The 6,776-nt window shown below is 44.7% G+C and overlaps 1 non-coding gene across 1 annotated transcript in view; it reads left to right on the top strand.

Annotated features, from left to right (window-relative positions):
• The first annotated feature begins 6,187 nt into the window (after window positions 1-6,187).
• Window positions 6,188-6,776, top strand: part of LOC137503453 (small subunit ribosomal RNA) — a 1,925-nt gene continuing 1,336 nt past the window's right edge. The window contains exon 1 of the ribosomal RNA XR_011019137.1: window positions 6,188-6,776. This exon is cut by the window's right edge and continues 1,336 nt beyond it. This is a non-coding gene — a ribosomal RNA (small subunit ribosomal RNA).

Below are 6,776 nucleotides of genomic sequence, written 5' to 3'. Positions count from 1 at the left end.
GGCCAGGCGCGGGTAAACGGCGGGAGTAGATGGGACTCTCTTAAGGTACGCGGCGGCTGTAATCGCTCAATGCGTAGCCCTGCCTATCTTAATGTAGCCAGGCGCGGGTAAACGGCGGGAGTAACCTGGACTCTCTTAAGGTACCCGATCGCGGGTAAACGGCGGGAGTAGATGGGACTCTCTTAAGGTACGCGGCGGCTGTAATCGCTCAATGCGTAGCCCTGCCTATCTTAATGTGGCCAGGCGCGGGTAAACGGCGGGAGTAGCCTGGACTCTCTTAAGGTACCCGGCAGCTGTAATCGCTCAAAGCATAGCCCTGCCTATCTTATTGTGGCCAGGCGCGGGTAAACGGCGGGAGTAGCCTGGACTCTCTTAAGGTACCCGATAGCGTGTAAACAGCTGGAGTAGATGGGCCTCTCTTAAGGTACGCGACAGCTGTAATCGCTCAAAGCGCGGTAAACAAAATACTACAACCTTCATTTCGGGTGCAAAGGTGGCCTGGCTTAGGGCTAACCACTGTGTAGCATTCGGGGCCCGGGTGTAGCTCGGTTGATCTGCAGGGACCTGAGTGGGTGAAAACGGCGGGAGTAGCCCTGCCTATCTTATCGTAGCCGTGAGTGCGCATCCGGCGGGGCAAGCCAATTTACCGGTAATTAAAAGTGAGCGTTTTGTCATGGTGATGATTATTTTATTGTTGTTATTATTATTATTATTATTATTATTATTATTATTATTATTATTTTATATTATATGCATGAATTACTCGGATTCATTTATGTCATCAGTATGATTACTAAATTTATTAATAATAGTGTTTGTGGTCGCAGGCCGAGTCTTGGGTGACTGTCATTACGTGGAACGACGTCGAGAAGCTTCCGCGCCGGTCGGGCAGCTCTGACGGCCAGGGCAGCTGCCATCGCGCATAGGCTGATGGCTGGAATGGTCGGGCTGACATGCTCCGCGAGGCTGCTGGCCGGGAGGAGAGCCGCGCTGGCCGAGGAAGTACAGCTTCCGTCGTCGGCAACGTGATCGGCTGAAATGCTGCCAGCTAGGGTGAGTGAGTGAATGATTCATTGTTAGTAGCCAAGATTTATTGCATGGGGAGATATTTTCAGTGTTGTGCATGGCAACAATTACTTTAGTTAATGTGACATTCTCATGTATAATGTGTATTTCATAATTACAGGTTATAAAATTTATCTGAATGTATTTACTCGAGAAGAAATTTTTTAAAACTTAGTTTTATGCAAATTTTAAAGAGAATCCTTCGCCGCGAATTGTGCGTCGGAATTATCTTTATTATTATGATTATTATTTTGTTTTAGTTGTACTGTGATTTCCGTGGAGCAGATTGGGGAGATGCGCTTTCGGTCGAAGGGGGGGGGGGATGCTGGCGAACCGACTTATTATTATCAAGTAAATTTATTAAAATTTGAGAATGTTTCATTTTCTCTCTTTACTGAAGAAGGTAATGAACAAAAAATGGAGCATTTTTGCCATTATCATCGTCATCACCGTACGAATCGCCATCAACACTGTAAATACTATCTCTGCAATGCGGAAACTGCACGCTCGCGGGATACATGCTAGGAGGAATTGAAAGACAAAACGAAGAGAAGAAGGAGAAGGGAATTTTAAGACCCGGTAATTCCTTCTTATTCTTTAATCTTCCTTAAGAAGTAGGTGTAGATAAGGAATAAGAAGGGTAAGAGAGGAGGAGGAAGGAGAACTAATGACCCTCCTGTATAGCATTCTCTTCTTGTTATTCAGTCTTCCTTAAGGAGAAAAGAAAAGAAGATAACGAAGGAGCAGAAGGAAAGTAGAAGAAGAGGAAGAGGAAGGACCATTTAAAAGACCATCCTCTATGTTTTCTCTTCTTCTTTTCCAATCTTTCCTGAGAAGATGTTAAGGAATAATAATCATCATAAGCAGGAGAAGAAAAGGAAGAAGAAGAAGCAGAAGAAGAAGAAGAGAAAACTAGGAGGAAGCAGAATTGTAAGAACTTCCTGTATATTTTTCTCTTCTTGTTCTTCAACGTTCCTCAAGTAGAAGAAGGGGAAGAAGAAGGAGAAGAAGAAGAAGAAAATAATAGGAATACTTTTGGACCCCCCCTCTATATTATCTCTTCTTGTTCTTCAGTCTTTGTAAAGAAGAAGGTGACGAAGAAGAAGAGAAAAAGACAAGGTGGAAGCAGATTTTTAAGACCCTCCTGTATATTTTCTCTTCCTCTCCAATCTTCCTAATAAGTAATATGATGATGTTGTAGAGAAAGAAGAAGAAGAATAAGAAGAGAAAACGGCAAGGAGGAAAGAACGTTTTAAGACCCTCCTGTTTATTTTCTCTTCTTGTTCTCCTATCTTCCTTAAGAAGACGTTAACGGAGAAGAAGAGAAAGACAAGGTGGAAGCAGAATTTTAAGACACTCCTGTATATTTTCTCTTCTTCTTCAAACTTCCTAAAAAGTAGTATGATGATGTTAAGGAAAATGTAGAAGAAGAAGAAGAAGAAGAAGAAGAAGAAGAGATAACGACATGGAGGAATGAATGTTTTAAGACCCTCCTGTATATTTTCTCTACTTGTTCAGTCCTCCTTAAGAAGAAGAGGAAAAGAGAAATTACAAAGAATTACAAGAAGAGAAGAAGAACCATACGAACGACGATTTTTTAAACTTCGTTTAGTGCAAATTTAAAACAGAATTATTCGCCGCGAATTGTGCTTCGGAATTATCTTTATTATTATGATTATTATTTTGTTTTAGTTGTACTGTGATTTCCGCGGAGCAGACTGGGGAGATGCGCATTGGTTCGAAAGGGGGGGGGGGGGTGGTGGCTGGTGAACCGACTTATTAGGATCAAGTAAATTTACTAAAATTTGAGAATATTTTATTTTCTCTCTTTACTGAATAAGGTAACGAACAAAAAAATAGAGCACTTTTGCCATCATCATCATCACCGTACGAATCGTCATCAACACTGTAAATACTATCCCTGCAATGCGGAAACTGCACGCTCGCGGGATACATGCTAGGAGGAATTAAAAGATAAAACGAAGAGAAGGAGAAGGGAATTTTAAGACCCGCTAAATCCTTTTTATTCTTCAATCTTCCTTAAGAAGTAGGTGTTGATAAGGAATAAGAAGAAGAGGGGTAAGAGAGGAGGAGAAAGGAGAATTTATGACCCTCCTGTATAGCATTCTCTTCTTGTTCTTCAGTCGTCCTTACAGAGAAAAGAAAAGAAAAGAAAAGAAAAGAAAAGAAAAGAAAAGAAAACTAGAGAAGTTAACATACGATCCGAGGGATGTTTATTTGGAAGGGTGTGGGCTGTGAAATTAGGGAAATGGTGAATGATTTTAAATCTTGCTTGCTTAGTAAGTCCACCTTGTCCACTAAGCTTGGGCTATTGCTATAGCATTAACCGTCTCGACCCATGGAATGCCTATGGACTATGTCGGACCGTTACCACAATCGAAGGGGAACGGAAACAAATTCATTAATAATATTAGTAACAAAGCAGAAGAAGAAGAAGGGGAGGGGGAAGGAGAACTTTAGGACCCTTGTCACGCGACAAGGGTGCAATACATTACAGGCAATAAATACACAGAAACAACAAAACAAAACTTTAGACAAACAATCACTAATCTACGCCCCTTAAACTACTAACCACATACCCTTCTAATTTAGTGGCGTCACACAGGCGGATAACCATGCCATGGGCAACGCCACCCTACACTAAACAAACCATATCTACTATAAAACCACTAACTCCAGTACTCTAACTAATTTGGAGGCGCTGCAGAGGCGGTTAACCAGACCGTAAGCAGCACCACTCTTCACTACTCTAACTTGGTGTCGCAGTAGAGGCGGAAAGCCGGACCGTAAGCTGCACCACCCTTCGCTAAATCTAAAGTTATACTGCATACATCTAAAAACAAAAGCAAAAAGGAAAGCAACTGGCTGATCACGGCATCCCCTGGTAATGAGGGAACCCCTTCCACCCATGATGCCGCTATCAGCCACAGCCGTGGGTCAGATGACATACCCACCTAAACCTCTATCGCAATGTGTTCCTTCACATTCTTTGCGTGGCGAATCGCTGAGCTGGAACCCAGACCATCATGCAATTGCCCCGTCTACTAGTCTGCGTCGTCTCATTACACATTGCCTACTCCCTGCTGTTCCACCATAACCTCGGAACTATTATTATTATTGTGACGGAGAAATCCTTGGAGCAGAAAGAGGTGAAAGAAGGTGCTGGGTGGAATGGGTCTAACTACTATACCAAAAATTAACTTAAAACTTTAACATAGGTTACATTTCTTTTAGAATCTCAAACTTAACACACTTTTCACTTGGTGAACTAATAAAGTGACAGGTACAAATAGCCATCTTGAAACAATAACTGGAAAACCCCAGATTAGGGAATTTTACAGATCGGGGCTTCAAGCTCTTAGTTTACAAATTCTGAGATACCAGATCCGGTTTACAAAATTTTGCAAACTCTCTTATGTTTAGACAATTTAAGAGCACTTTGCTCCAACAACTTCACAGCCTTCCAGAGAAGCACCTCAATATTGCAGTTGAATTTAGGAAACACGGTAAAAGAGCTTACCTGTTCTCCAACTTTAACTAATCACTTACAGCTCGCTAAGGGCAAACTTACACAACCCCTTACAATATCTGGCCTCTCCAGGCACAATTTACAATTAACAAAAGTTAGTACGCAGGGGTATCTAATAGCCAACCTACTGGACCTTTGTGGAATAAGAATAACGGGTTAAATTAATGGCCCGAACACAAAATGAATGGACGCGTATACTCCTAGATATTGAAGAATAAAATCCTAACGGGGCTCCCGGCCCAGTGATACAGGGGCTAAGCCCAATCTACTGTGGTGACTCGAATGGAGGTTAATTTAATACATTACAGGAAAGAAAAACAGTCACAAAATCGTAGTCGCCTCAAACTAAGTTGAAGGGAACTCGAGATGGTGAAGCACTCTCTATCCGCGGTTTGCAGTTGAAAACTTTATGAAATTTTACAAAAGCTGAACGAAAATTTACATTTCAGGAAAGGTTGGTTACATAATTAGAAATAAGGACCTTCCCCTCGTGTAAGTCTGCGGAGGTAGCTACAGAAAAATAAGTCTGGTGGTCATTACCTTGGCTGTTGGTCTGCTCGGTCTGTCTTAACACACACGCACGCGCGCGCGCGCGCGCACACACACACGTTCGCACGCACGCACGCACGCACGCACACACACGCGCACACACACAAATGTACTTTAAAGGTTGTTGTCTTCCCTATACAGCTCTAACGGAGGATGAACGATTTATCTTGTTTGGAAAATTCGTGAACTATCTCGGAAAAACTTTTTAATTTGAAGGTGCTCATTTTTTATCCGGATGGCCGCTTGTAGGGGGTAAAGGGTTGGAAATAGATGTATGCCGTCGCGGACATTTTTGTACAGCTTTTTACGCTCTACAATTCGTACGCTTACACCTTGGGCCTAACGCTGACAGTTCAGGCAGCGTAAGCGAAGAAAGCTTTCGGTCGCGACCTTTTCCCTAATCTCTTCTTAATTACTTTCTATTTGGCATTAAATCCATCATCACGCAGTGCACCCGTCCGGATTACATCACCCTGGAATGGTTATCGTAATTTACGATACCACTTCACATCGCCATATGGGTCGCACCCGCACGCGGACTGCCCAGTTTGGTCGAAGCGGCGGCCGGGCGCTGGCGCTGTGGAGGCCATTTTGTGATCTGCCGGACCCCCTTAGTACCCTGAGATACTCGCCGCCCGATACACTGAGAGCGGCAGCTTGCCTGCCCGCGACTGCAATGCTGCGAGCCTCTGCACACCCAGTGTTCATGCTCATATGCGGCGCTCAGTAATGTTGGTAACCGCTCGCCCTTGCTCGGGCGTGAAAATGTAGCATCGTACGCCTCTCGTACGGTCCTGCCGACCTCGGCAGCGGTCGAAGTGGAGATGTGACGATGGATGGTGAAGGGACCCGATCCCTAGTGAAGGCCCGTCCGGCCGGGTGAGAGCCCGTGCTCGGCGGCCTATGAAATTTTAGTTGGCGGCCACTCGGTCGGCCAACGGAGCAAAGCAAGTCTGTGTCCCGCAGGCCGCACTCGTCGGCGGCGGGCTACGACGCTCGGTTTCGGCTCTCGAGCCAGCCAGCTCCCTGGTTGATCCTGCCAGTAGTCATATGCTTGTCTCAAAGATTAAGCCATGCATGTCTCAGTGCAAGCCAAATTAAGGTGAAACCGCGAATGGCTCATTAAATCAGTTATGGTTCCTTAGATCGTACCACTTTACTTGGATAACTGTGGTAATTCTAGAGCTAATACATGCAAACAGAGTCCCGACCAGAAGTGGAAGGGACGCTTTTATTAGATCAAAATCAATCGGTCGGCTCGTCCGGTCCGTTTGCCTTGGTGACTCTGAATAACTTTGGGCTGATCGCACGGTCCTCGTACCGGCGACGCATCTTTCAAATGTCTGCCTTATCAACTGTCGATGGTAGGTTCTGCGCCTACCATGGTTGTAACGGGTAACGGGGAATCAGGGTTCGATTCCGGAGAGGGAGCCTGAGAAACGGCTACCACATCCAAGGAAGGCAGCAGGCGCGCAAATTACCCACTCCCGGCACGGGGAGGTAGTGACGAAAAATAACGATACGGGACTCATCCGAGGCCCCGTAATCGGAATGAGTACACTTTAAATCCTTTAACGAGTATCCATTGGAGGGCAAGTCTGGTGCCAGCAGC

Source organism: Anabrus simplex, unplaced genomic scaffold (assembly GCF_040414725.1).
Source record: "Anabrus simplex isolate iqAnaSimp1 unplaced genomic scaffold, ASM4041472v1 ctg00000128.1, whole genome shotgun sequence".
NCBI classification, from domain to species: domain Eukaryota; kingdom Metazoa; phylum Arthropoda; class Insecta; order Orthoptera; family Tettigoniidae; genus Anabrus; species Anabrus simplex.
Note: the sequence above shows the minus strand (reverse complement) of the source record. Positions and strands in the feature narration are given on the sequence as shown.